The sequence below is a fragment of the Nicotiana tabacum genome, chromosome 18 (assembly GCF_000715075.1).
Source record: "Nicotiana tabacum cultivar K326 chromosome 18, ASM71507v2, whole genome shotgun sequence".
Lineage (NCBI taxonomy): Eukaryota > Viridiplantae > Streptophyta > Magnoliopsida > Solanales > Solanaceae > Nicotiana > Nicotiana tabacum.
In genome coordinates, this window is record NC_134097.1 from 78092770 (window position 1) to 78107744 (window position 14975).

A 14975-nucleotide genomic window follows, 5' to 3' on the forward strand; every position below is an offset into this window, starting at 1 on the left:
CGTTGCTCCGCTCTCGCGAACGCGAAGAGCATTAGTCTGCAACACTGAGCAGCAGATTTCTGCAATTCTAAACTTCATGAAATGGTCTGATTGACCACCCGAAACTCGCCCGAGGCCCCCCGGACCTCAACCAAACATGCCAACATATCCCATAACGTCATTCAGACTTATTCCAACCTTCGGAATGCTCAAAATAATATCGAAACACCAAATTCGCATCGGATTCAAGCCTAAGAATTCCAAAATATTCTAAATTACGCTTTTGATCAAAAATCCAACCAAACCACGTCCGAATGACCTGAAATTTTGCACACACATCCCAAATAACACAACGGAGTTAGTGCAACCCTCAGAATTCCATTCCGACCCCTATATCAAAATCTCGCCTACCAACCGGAAATCGCCAAAATATCAACTTCGCCAATTCAAGCCTAAATCTACTCTGAACCTCCAAAACCCATTCCGATCGCGCTCCTAAGTCCCAAATCACCTCTCGAAATTATCCGAACCATCGGAATTCATATCCGAGCCCTCTAACACATAAGTCAACATCCGGTTGACTCTTTTAACTTAAGCTTCCTCGAAAGAGACTAAGTGTTTCAAACCTTACCAAAATCATTCTGGATTCGATCCGACCAACCCGATACCATATAACACAGATAAGCAAAGCATAAAGGAACAGAAATGGGGGAAACGGAGTGGTAACTCATGAGACGACTAGCCGGGTCGTCACACAAAAAGGGCCATTTGGACGGATGGAGGAACAGATAGTGGAAGAAGCTTATCTGATTAGGTGCATGCAACAAATTTGTTTCATTTAATATTGTTAAGTAATAAATTGTAATAACAATATATATTAATTAATCATAAATAAGTGATAAGTCTCATATAAAAGACAGATAAATGTTATGTATTTACCAAGTAGTGCGGAGTAAACATTTTCCACTTATTGCTGTCTAATAATCCCCTTTAATGATTTTGAATAGAATTAAAGGCTCAAAGTGAACTTCTGGAGAACAATCAAGTGCAGTAACAAGGAATAAACATGAAGTGTAATGCTATTGTTTCTGATATCGTTGATCTTTCTTTTCAATTAGTTGTGCTTCAATGCATCTGTAATTCTGTACCGAGCTTAGGAAAAGCTGGCTTTGAAGATAACCCCAAAAGTGGCCACTTCAATTTTTCAAGGACACACATATTATGTCCCCTTCATAGCGCATGACTATTGCAATAACTTTTCACTAACCTTTCATTATGATATTCTAGGTTTTCATTTCACATACTCGCTTCGTTTTAACTTATATGGCATAATTTTTTATTAATTCTTTCCCAAAAAAATAACATACTTATATATTTAAAAATATTTTATATTTAGACATTTTATTTTACCGATTTTATCCTTAAATTTTGTAGCCACAAATATTATGGCGCCACAAAACTTGTATCATTTACGCTTTAAAGACCACTAGTTCCAAAAAAAATCTTTTTTTCTTAAACTTCGTAAAATGAATATATCAAATATATCGAGGTTGAGCAACAAAAAAAAACATAAACGACTATCTACATTTATTTATTACTAGTATCTATGAACTGCGTTGCACGTTAATAATTATATGTGATGGTTTAAACATTTATTTATATGAAGGAACAACAAAATTTAATTAGTGAAAGAAATTTTATGTATAATAATACAACAATCATCTAAATGGTGAAAAATATTATTACATTAGCATAATACGTAAATTCAAAATAAAAGGAAATCATCAGAACTTACACAAATGATCAATTAAGTCATGTTAGTTAGATAATTATGTATTATAGTTTAAACATATTTAATATGATGGATTACGTTTTCACCAAATAGTTCATTGATATCCAATATATCTGTAGAACTCCGAACAAACATGTGTTGCACGATATTCCCGTCCATCGTGTAAAAATTTAAGGTTAGTTACTGTTATTTTTATTATATTATATTTATTTTATGAGGAACAAAATATTAGAATCATATCCTCTTAATAAATTTTAATTTAAAAATGATGTTCTAAGTATACATTTCTGTGATGCCCCGCAGTATTACGTCATTGTTATGCTTTGCAGTAATATATTACGATGATGTTATCCTCTGCAGTAATATATTACGATTGATGTTACGTTCTGCAGTATTAAGTTACGACAGTGTTGTACCCGATAGTATTACATTACGGTGATATTACGCTTCACAGTAATAAGTTAAGACAGTGTTGCACCATGTAGTATTACATTACGGTGATATTATGCTTCGCAGTAATAAGTTACGACGATGTTGCACCTTGCAGTATTTTACGTTTAATTTGTTGTAAGGTAATTGACATCAGTCCAAGGAAAAGATTATTTGGGGATTATAAGGATTATGTTATTTCACAAGTGATTAGTAAATTCATGAAGGTGAAAGGGGGAGCAAGTCTAAGAAAACGAATTTTGTCAAAGTCTGCCATTTTGTGATAAAATACAGTCCGAGCTAAAATATCCGGTATTTATGGACTAGTGTAATATAAGGTACTACATGGCCATGATAATAAAATATACAAGGTATGTTAAAAGAGAATAGTATTTAATTAAGTTGAGACAATTTTTAAATTATACGGGTAATTGATAAATTACTGTGTAATGGAACATTACCTAATTAATTAATTAGTGGATAAAGACTAAAATTCCCTAACCCCACGTGACAAGAAACCAATTCTTGACCAAATGACTAATAGTTATCTTGGATTAGGTGGCAAGAAATGTGTCAAGTACAAAGACACTTTATTCTAGGATTTTAGACAAAAATATTATCCTAAGACACCTAAGACATTTTCCTTCAAAGATTTCAATGCAATCAGACCTGAAAATTGAAAGTTTAGCAACATACTTCTTACAAAATACCTACAATGTTCCCACAAAAAAAAAAAAAAAAACGTGATTTCTCCAACCAATTTGCCTTTGGCTTTAAAGGCCAAGAACGGTGAAAGCAGAACTTTTTTAATTTCAAGCAAAAGCTTCAATTCAAGCAATTTTCGTCCAAATTTTGCCAAGATTTCTAGTGAGATTTCAAACCAAGAACGTAGGTGCAGAAGCTTAAAACCAATTTTTGGGTTCTAAATTCAATCCCCGAAGGTTTCTAACGGGATAATTATACGGAGTTGTTCCTACTCCAGATATATTAAGGCTATCCCTTCTTTCTTTAGGCATGGTCTATATGATACTGAAAAAACGAGCAAATACACAGTTTCCATAAATTACTCTATTCATAAAAATAGTAGGGGTGTCTATATTCTTGATTCCCCATGAGAATTATTATTATCTTCTGTTCATGGGTCTCAGAATAATACGCAGTTGGAAAAGTCTATCCGGAAGGAATATTGAAATTATTACGTATTTTTCATGCATTTCACTCATTTATACATGTGCATTGACCCATGACCAGATGGTGTTATATACACGTATATATGTAAATATATGTATATGGGATATGGGAAAAGGTTACGGCGTTATATACGCACCACCACCTGATCAGCTGGTATATGATGATGATGTTGCCCATAGTACCTGAAATATGACTCAGACGGCGTTATATACACTTATATATGTATGTATATATATGTATATGGTATATGGGAATGGTTATGGCGTAATATACGCATCACCACCTGATCAGCTGGTATACGATGATGATTTTGCCTACAGTGGCTGATATGATATGATGGGATGCCCTCAGAGGCTAATGATATTATGAAACATGTACCTATGCATGACATGACATTCATACGCATATACATGATGCTAAAAGTAATTTATGATTTACAAAGTTATCCAGACTTACAGGTTGAGTCAATTGCTCTATATTTCTTCCATGTCTATTATGTACTTATTTATGTGTCTTACATACTCGGTACATTTTTCGTATTGACGTCCCTTTTGCCTGGGGACGCTGCGTTTCATGCCCGCAAGTCCCGATAGACAGGTCGAGAGCCCTCCAAGTAGGCTATCAGCTCAGTGGAAGATGTTGGTGCGCTCCATTTGCTTTGGAGTTCCTTGTTTGGTTAGTATGATTTAGACGTGTATTGTTTTATATGGAGGGACCCTGTCCCAACCTTTATGACATTTATGTACTCTTAGAGACTTGTAGACATATGTCATGTACGTAAAAGGTTGTACGGTCTTGTCGGCCTATGTTTTGAGTTTATAAATGATTATATTGGCCTATTAGGCTCGTATGTCACGTGTATATGATGATGTAATAAGAAAGATACGTTACGTTGATGCTCGGTTGAGTAAGGTACAGGGTGCCCATCGCGGCCCATCGGTTTGGGTCGTGACAATTTCCTATTTTGTTACTACCTAAATGGAAAATCATGTTAAGACAAATAATTCAATATTATGGATTAAGCCGTGAGCATATGTTGTAAAAGTATTAAAAAAATATTAGTCATTTTTAGCGTAGGAAGTCAAATTCTTGTGCGAACACATTTGGTTGCACGTCATTGTCACGATCCTAACCCTGAACCCGATTGTGATGGCGCCTTTCGGAAAGACTAGGCCAGCCGGTCTAACACAATTCGTCCTTTTAAGCAGTTAAATAGCATAAGAATAGTTCAAACATGATTTAATAGTACAATTAGCGGAAATAAAGATAACAAAGCGAAATTTCCAACCCGACACAGCCCTAATCGGGATGTCACAAGTCATGAGCAACTAAGGATCCTAACACGAGTCTGCTAAATACAATATCTGGTACAACTGTTTGAAGAACATAGAAATAGTAAGATAAAGGAGACATGGGGGGATGCGGACGCCAACAGCTACCTTGTAGTCTCCGAAACACCGCCTGGACTGGAAGGATCAACACTCAGGAGCAGGACCTACTACGCCTGAATCTGCACATACGGTGCAGGGAGTAATGTGAGTACTCCGACCCAGTGAGTAATAAATATAAATAATGACTGAAAGTAAGAAAACACGTAAAACACAAGGCATTCTATACCGAAGCAGAAAAACAATCACTTAAAAATCAGTAAATCAGTGAAGAATCAAGTAAAATCCCTTTTTCAGCAAGTAAGAAAAATAATTAACAGGTAAATAACAAGTAAAAGTTCGCCCCTCGGGCACAGTATCAGCAAAAAAACCACCCCTCGGGCAACATCTCAGAACAGTACCAGCCCCTCGGGCAATCACATGGAACAATACCAGCCCCTCGGACTATCACATAGAATAATACCAGCCCCTCGGGCTCGAATCGCAGAACAGTGCTAGCCCCTCGGGCTCAATCTCACATCACAATGGGTACCCGCGCTCACTGGCGGTGTACAGACTCCGGGAAGGCCCCTTACGGCCCAAGCGCAATATCAAGCCATCTCGTGGTATCAAATCTAGGCCCTCGGCCTCATAACAGTCAAGCCACCTCGTGGCGTATGTATGTATCTCAGGCCCTCAACCTCATATCAGTCAAGCCACCTCGTGGAGTATATATGTATCTCAGGCCCTCGGCCTCATATCAGTATCAGTGTATTCCTCACATTTGGCCCTCGACCGTACTCAGTCTGAAAATCATCACAAGCCCCTCGGGCATTAGTAAAACAGTAGTTCTCAGCCCAAAACATTATTTAAAATATTATTTAAGTCTCAAAACCGAGTAAAAATGGCTAAGTATTAAAACAATGGAACACAGCATGACTGAGTTCATGTAATAAGTCAAAACAGTGAGGAAAATAGTGATAAAATCCATGAAGGGTTCAAATAGTTGGCACGATGCCCAAATATGGAAATCAGCCCAAAACATGATGATAGCAAATAAATTTCAGTCAAATATGCGGTAAAATCATCAATCAGGACGGACCAAGTCACAATCCCCAATAGTGCACGACCCCACGCTCGTCATCAAGCGTGTGTCTCACCTCAATATAGCACTACGATGTGCAATCCGGGGTTTCAACCCCTCAGAGCATCATTTACAATTATTACTCACCTCGAATCGGCTAAATCTCTAGCTCGCGACGCCTTTGCCTTTCGAATCGTCCTCCACGCATGTCGAATCTATCCAAAATTAGAACGAATACGTCACAATATGATAAGAGAACAAAGCCCAAGCGAAAATAATCGAAAAATACCAAAGATCCCGAAATTAGCAAAACCCGAGCCCTGACCCACTTCTCGAAACTCAGAAATTTTCACATCATTAGATTCCTCATCACCCCCGAATTCATACATATCAAAAGTTTTCAAATCCGACCTCAAATGGTCCTTCAAATCCCAATTTGAAGTCCAAAATCTCAAGCCCTACATTCTTCAATTTTTAGCTTAAGTTTCATGATTTTCTAGGTGGATTTCACAATAAATTCGAGTTTTAGGTCCGAAATTCTTACCTCCAAATGTTTCTCCTTGAATCCCTCTTCGATTTCCTTCAAAAAGCTCTCAAAAAGACCAACTATGGAGTAAATGAGCTCTAAAATCGCGGATGAAATGAATTAAAACATTATGCCCAGGCCTACTTTTACTTTATCGCGATCGTGGCACTTCCCACGCGATCGCGAAGAATAAATTTTAAACTCCCCAAAATAACTCTATGCGATCGCGTCCAAGAACCTGCGATCGTAATGCCTGAGCCACTGACCCTACGCGATCGCGGACCAATTCAAAAGTTCACGTTGAACAAATTCCTCCCCAAACCCTTGGTCCATTTAACACTACGTGATCGTGACCCCTTGCACGCGTTCGCAGTGCACACTCTCCCCAAACAATGCGATCGCAAGCCAATCTCTGCGAACGCGAATAGCAACTGGGCCACTTCCTTAATTCCTTTTATGTGATCGCAGGACTCCCCTCGCGATCGCGAAAGGCAAAACCCTGCAATAGCTGAACCTGAACTTCTGCAATTTTTCAAACTTAGAAATGGTCCGATTGACCACCCGAAACTCACCGAGGCCCCCGGGACCTCAACCAAAGGCACCAACACATCCTAAAACTTATTCAAACTTGCTCCAGTCATCAAAACACCTCAAACAACATCAAATCACTCAAAACACATCGGATTCAAGCTTAAGTTTCTAAAATCTTCTGAAATACGCTTTTAATCAAAAACCCAACCAAATCACGTCCGAATGACCTGAAATATTGCACACACATCCCAAATAACACAACGAAGTTACTGCAATTCTCAGAATTTCATTCCGACCCTTATATCAAAATCTCACCTATCAACCGGAAATCGCCAAAATATCAACTACGCCAATTCAAGCTTAATTCTACTTCGAACCTCCAAAATAAATTACGATCACGCTTCTAAGCCATAAATCACCTCCCGAAGCTAACCGAACCATCGGAACTCACATCCGAGCTCTCTAACACATAAGTCAATATCCGATTGACTTTTCCAACTTAAACCTTCTTAAAAGAGACCAAGTGTCTCATTTCTTACCAAATCCTCTCCGAACTCAAACTGATCAACCCGATCACATAAAACACGGATAACGAAGCATAAAGAAGCAGAAATAGGGGAAACGGAGCGGTAACTCATGAAACGACTGGCCGGGTCGTCACAATTATTCAATCAAAGTTCTACAACAATTATAGGAAATAAGAAGTTTTATTTATCAAAGGGTAAGACTTTATAATATTTTTATCTACAATTAAAACAGAGTATGATAAAAATTATGCTCCTTCTAAAACAAATTTGCAACTTTTTCTTTTACTATTCTATTAGAATGATAGCATTAGTGGCTAACTTTTTTATTTCTAAATGTCTACAGTAATAATATTATTAGAAATAAATTTAATTATTATAGTGATCACAAAGAATAAGCTACGATATTTAAAAAATATATTCCTTCCATTTCCATAAGTTTTTTCTCACTTCAAGGTAGTCTTTTTCATACGCATTAGGAAGAATTTCAACTATTTTTATATTCTTTCAACATAAATTATATATTTACCTGCAAAAGATAATCAATCAACTTAAAGATGGTTATTTCTGTTCTTTCTTATCCTCTTCTCTTATTTTGTAAGATATCCGTATTGATTCACTTTCTTTGTTATGGATAATTATGCTACATAATTTTTATTTTATTTTTACTTAAAAGGTACGATGGAAAAAATAAATAAAAAGGTTAACATTCTAATTTAATTAAAACAAATAATATAAAATCCAGAAAAAATAAAGAATTTGACCTTAATCGAAACTAAAACATGAAGAGACAAGTCATATTGACAGGTATTATAAATAGATATTACATAAAAGTATAATAAATAAATAAACACAAGAGAAAATCTTAGATTCTATTTTAGTGAGCATGACTGATTCGTTCTCTCTAAACTCTAGATCGCATGTTTAACACTTTTAATTTCTTCTCACCTCATAGAGTAACTATGTTTATATGTAAAATAGAAAATAAAAGTATGTCATATCTACAAATTATAATTAAAAAGTTAAACTCACCTTAAAATCTGCAAGATAAAATAAAAGAGTGCAATATTGTAGATGAAAACTCAATATTTTAGCACCACAAGAATTTGCTTTCCGCAACATAAATTTTAGCAATACTATCAATCGTATGATTTTCGTAACTCGTAAGCACAAAACTCTATGGTAGTTGCTTTCATTTGATCTTGCACCTAATTTTCACGAGTCTGTTCACAGTTTTTACGATATACAAATAATTTTTGTTTACTGAATATAAAGGGCAGATAATTCAACGACCTATATCTAAACCTTCCATTTAGTTTTTGTAACTAAATAATTATGTCTCTAAACAAAATAAAGAATGCCTACATATTTTTGCGTTTCTTGATAGAACAATTTTGTTCCTTCTTAAATTAGATAATGCTTCTTGAAAAGCTATTTTCTTTTGTATTGAAATTTTTTATTCCTTCTTAATGAGTACTTGTCTTGTTTATTTAATTTATATTTTATTATTTGACGAAAAATTGCTTCCTTATTGAAGAGTTCTTTTTTCTCTTTTTTTCTTGTTAAATATTACACTGATTTACTAAAGTAGTAAACATAACAATGACTTACCAGTTGCAACTTAAAATTTAGAATAGACCAAATTAAGATATTACTTAAAAAGAAAAAAATATAAAAAATAAAAGGGACAACATCTGTCTTTTGTGTTTTAACTTTTAAATAAATTCTATACTCTTTATGCATAGATATATGACATATTATATCCTTTTTTGTATTTGTTATTTTTTTACTTTTAGTTGCTTAAAAGATCAAACCAGAAGAACTCTCTTGTTATATTTGTTTAAGTTTGAAGTTTTTCTCTTTAAATCCTCGTTGGGTGTCCAATATGAAGCCATAAACCTACCGTAGTATTATGACTTTGAATGTATAATAGTTCCTTTCAATTTGGGGTTTTATCTTTTTTCGTTTGGTTCATTTAGGATTCTTAGTATTATGTCCTAAAATTAATAGGATTACAAGATTAATGTCAAAATTTCATGTCAAAGTATATCATATATATTGAAACGGATGAAGTAGATATATAATTAAATCATCCACTTATAGCTCAAACAAAATTCCTTTTTTCTAGATGTAGTTTTTATCTTCACCATCATGTGTTATCCCAGTCTCTTGAATGAAAGTATTTGTTGTCACGATCATCTTTCACTGTCCAGTAAGGCAGTAAGCATTCTCTCCACTGCCACTTATTGGGCGTTTAATATGTGTAAAAAGGTAAAAGGCTACTTGAAATTGTATTTCGATCAAAGTGCTTTTGAACAAAAGAAACCGTCTAGTCCTGAAATATTAAGGGGTTGTCTAGTTGTTGGTCAGAGTTATGCAAGTATTAATAATTTAAGATTAATTATGTCACGACCATAAAACTGACCCGGTCGTGATGGCTTATATCGTGAAACTACGCCAGCCGACACAACTCCTGAATTAACCATTTAATCAATAACAATTATTTTTAAGTCTTTAATTAATCAGATATCTCATAATGTTAGTCTAAATGGACAGTGTGGAATAAATACACAAGCCCGACATAGGGGTGTAACAAGTCACGAGCATCTACTAAGGTCTGAAAATATACTAAAACAATTTAAGGAATACAAGAGGGAGAAGAGTAAGGCTGTGAACGTCGGGCAACTTCCTTGCAAACTCCAATGACTCTGCCACTGAGCAATCAACACCCGCTACCAGGTTCAGAAATACCGGAATCTGCACATATGGTGCAGGGAGTAATGTGAGTACGCCAACTCAGTAAGTAATAAAAGTAAATGAAAGCTGAGCAGTAAGAAAACACGTAAGCCACGCCATAACGCTACAGCAAATGCAGTACCTTTCTAAAATAGTACAGAAATCATTTACTTTGTAAATCAAGCTCAGTTTCAGTAAAACCCTTTAAAACAACCTTTAATAATTTCAAACGAGTGATAAAATAGTGAGTAAAAATGATAGAAACGTAAACAGCCCATCGGGCAAAACATGTACCATAAACCGCCTCTCGGGCATAATATCAACAGAACTAGCCCCTTGGGCTACCTCATAATTACTCGTAATCAGCCCCTCGGGCATAACATGAATCAAGAACCGCCCCTCGTGCAAAACATGGATCAAGAACAGCCCCTCGGGCTACAATATGAAACAACAACAGCCCCTCAGGCTATATCATATCACTCACATTGGGTACTCGCGCTCACTGGTGGTGTACAGACTCCAGGAGGGGCCCCTTAAGACCCAAGGGCAATAACAAGCCATCTTGTGGCATAATCAAACAGGCTCTCGGCCTGATATCAAGCCACCTCATGGCATAACAAATCAGGCCCTCGGCCTCATAATCATAAATCAGTACCTCACTGCTGCAGCATGCAGCCCGATCCCATAATATCCTCACAACACATGCCCTCGGCCTCACTCAATCCAAAATCCCTCAAGCCACTCGAGCAACAGTAAAACATGATGCTCAGCCCAAAATATCATTTAAAATATCAAAAACGAGTAAATATAGCTGAGTTATGAAAAATAGTAGAATACAGCATGACTGAGTACAAATATGAAGTCAAAACAGTAAGGAGTAGTAGTAAAAATTCGCCAAGGGTCCAAAACAGTTGGCACGACGCCCAAATATGGCATTTAGGACAAAACATGATAATAATTTCCAAAACACAATGATATCAAACAGTTTTCAATCAAATACGCGACTTAATAGTCATACGGGACGAACCAAGTCACAATCCCCAATGGTGCAGGACCCCACGCTCGTCACCTAGCATGTGCGTCACCTAAAAGTAGCACAACGATGTAAAATCCGGGGTTTCATACCCTCAGGACAACATTTAAAATCATTACTTACCTCAAATCGATCCAAACTCTAGCCCGCGATGCCTTTGCCTCTCGAATCGGCCTCCAAATACTCCAAATCTAACCAAAATTAGTATATTATCATCAATATACGCTAAAGGAACAAAGCCCAAGCAAAAATAATCAAATTAACTCAAAAATTCCGAAATTGGCTCAAACCCGGCCCTCGGCCAACGTCTCGAAATCCGAAAAAAATCACAAAATTGGAAAACCCATTCGCTCACGAGTCTACCCATATCAAATTCACCAAAATCCGACATCAAATGACCATCTATATCCCCAAAATCAACTCTTCAAACCTTCCTCCATTTTTCCAATTTTCACCCCAAATTCCCAAATTAAATGATAAGAATCATGAATAATCATGACATTTAACAAAATTTGAGTGAAGAACACATACCCCAATCAATCCTCTGAAAATTCCTTCAAAAATCACCTCAATCCGAGCTTCATAGCTCCAAAAATGCAAAAATGACCGAAATCCTCGAAATAGAGTACTTTATAATCTGCCCAGGCATTTACCCTATGCTATCGCGGAAAAACTAATGCAATAGCGAAACACAAAATTTTCCAGCCCTTCTTTTACCCTATGCGATCGCGGCCGTTCCCACGCGATCGTGTAGAACAAATTTTTCCAACAGGCTTCTCCAACTCTTCTTGATAGCCTCTAGTATAATGGTCATAGCATTTTGTACAAAACTCCAAATTACAATTGGTTTAACTTTCCAAAAACTAGACATTAAAGGCTACAACTTTATTTTTGGATCATCTTCAAATTTCTTAAGTTTGTGACATATAAGCTTCCAAAGTCGGGTCAGTGCAGCAGAGATTTTCCTCTATGCGATCGTGGGAAGACATATACGATCGCATAGTACAACTCCATTTTTCCAAATTTTCTCTATGCTAACGCGGTCAGATCTATGCTAACACATTATACACCCCTGAAGCCACAAACCAACAAATAGAAATGGCCTAGGAATGGTCCGAAACCACCCCGAAACTTACCCGAGGCCCTCTGGACCTCAACCAAACATGCCAACATATCCCATAACATCATTCAAACTTATTCCAACCTTCGGAACTCTCAAAACAACATCAAAACATCAAATCACCCTCATATTCAAGCCTAAGAATTTCAAAACTTTTGAATTCCGAATTCGATCAAAAAGTCAATCAAACCTCGTCCAAACAACCTGAAAATTTGCACACACGTCACAAATGACACAATGTAATGACCCAGCCGTTTGTTTTAAGAATTTATGCCTCATTGCCCTATTAGAGTTTTGGGACACTTAGTCCCTAAATGAGAGCTTATGTTTTGAAAATTTGACCGTAGTCGAAGCAGTGTGAAGACGGCCTCAAAATGGAATTTCGATGGTTCTGTTAGCTCCATTGGGTGATTTCGGATTTAGGAGCGTTTTCAGATGGTATTTTGGAGGTCCATAGCTAATTTAGGCTTGAAATGACGAATGTTGAATTTTTGAAGTTTCTGGTTCGATAATGAGATTTTGATACGAGGGTCGGAATGAAATTTTGGAAGTTGGAGTAGCTCTGTAGTGTTGAATGTGACGTATGTGCAAAGTTTTTGGTCATTCGGACGAGGTTTGATAGGCTTTTTGATCGAAAGCGTATTTTGAGAGTTTTGAATTTCTTAGGCTTGAATCCGATGCTAAATCAGTGTTTTGATATTGTTTTGAGCATTCCGAAGATTGGAACAAATTTGAATGATATTTTAGGATTGGTTGGCATGTTTGGTTGAGATCCCGGGGGCCTCGGGTGTGTTTCGTATGCTCAACGAGGCATTTTGGAACTTGTTGAAATTGCAAAAAAACTGCAGCAGCCCAGTTCTAGTTTCCTTCATTGCGTTCGCAAATAGGGTCTTGCGTTCACGAAGAGGAGCTGGGGGAATTTTGTGCTTCGCGTTCGCGAAGCTGGGAGGTTTCATACCTACGCATTCGCGATGTTGTTCCCGCATTCGCGTAGGAGGAAAAGGTATTGCATCGCCTTCGCGACCTGGGCATCAGGTTCACGATGAAAAATCTGGACCCAAGTGAATTTGTGCTTCACGAATGCGAGGGGCCTTCCACGTTCGCGAAGAAGGAGTATCTAGGCAGTATTTAAATAGCCCATCCGCGACCCTTATTCATTTTTCCACCATTTTTGAACGGGATTGAAGCTTTTGAGGGTGATTTTTGAGGAAACCAAAGGGTAATCACTTGGAGGTAACATTTTTGACTTTATAACTCGTTTATATGTGATTAAAGGTCTAATAAGTGGTGAAAAAATTGGGAAAAATGGGTAGTTAGGGCTGGAAATTAAGAGACCTTAAAATGGGTATTTGATGGGTCAATTGAACTCCAATTTTAGTGTTCTTGTTATGTATAGACTCGTGAGATTAAGGATTCTGAAAATGTAAATATAAATTCCGAGATGTGAGCCTGAGGGGCATTTTGGTCATTTTACCTAATTTCACGTATTAGCTTAGAATTTATTTGTAGAATCGGTTACTTGAAGTGTTATTTACATTATGCAATTGAATTGAATAGATTTTAGTCATTTGAAGTCGAGTACTCATGGAAAGAACGTGGTTTCGGGTTGACTTTTGAGCCGGTTCCAGGTAAGTGGCTTTCTAACCTTGTGTGGGGGACATTCCCCTTAGGATTTGGTATTGTGGTAATTGAAATGCCTTGTACGTAAGGTGACGAGTGTGTACTTGTTCTAATTGTTGAAAATCCTGTTTTCACTTAAGTAGCTTTAATTGTGTTTTCCTTTCCCGCTTACTATACTTGAAACTTCAATCTGCTATTAGTTTAGAAAAGCATGTTTAATTTACTTAATTGCTTTATTGCTTAAACTGCTGTAATTGTATTATATGAAGCATGTTAGGTTAGAATTTCTTTTTTACTTTGTACGAAATTTAGCTTAATTGAGTATTCTTTGTGTTGCTGTGTGTTTTACTTTGGGACTAAGGGACGGCATCCCGGGAGATCCCCTGTACGTATTTATGATTTGAGTTGAGGTGCGGGATACCGAGAGATCCCTCTAGCATATATTGAGGATACCAAGAGATCCCTAGCATATATTGAGGATACGAAGAGATCCTCGGGATACCAAGAGATCCCTAGCATATATTGAGGCTATTAAGAGATCCCCGATTATTATCTTTGAGAAGAGTGGTATTCCTGGTGATTGTTCTGATCTGTTTCAGTTATAGTTATCCTTATTATCCTGTATCGATTCTTATTGTTATCTTTCAATTATACTGTTTTATCTTATACTGTCGTACATTATATTTCATTTAATCTCAGTAGGGCCCTAACCTTCCTCGTCACTACCCGACTGAGGTTAGGCTTGACACTTATTTAGTACCGCTGTGGTGTACTCATGCCCTTTCTGTGCATATTTTTCATGGTCAGATCCAAGTACCTCCACTCAGACTCATCACGCTTGAGACGAGGCGCTTGTAGAGACTCCAAGGTATATCTACCGCGTCCGCAGACCGAAGTGTCCCTTTCTACTCCCCCTTTTTAGTATTAGCCCTTCTATATTTTCCTTTCCTTTGTTAGATATTTTGGAGTTAGATACTTGTAGACATTCAAAGGCTTGTGATCATGAGATTCCGGATTTTGGAAAATGTGTTCAAATTTCGAGA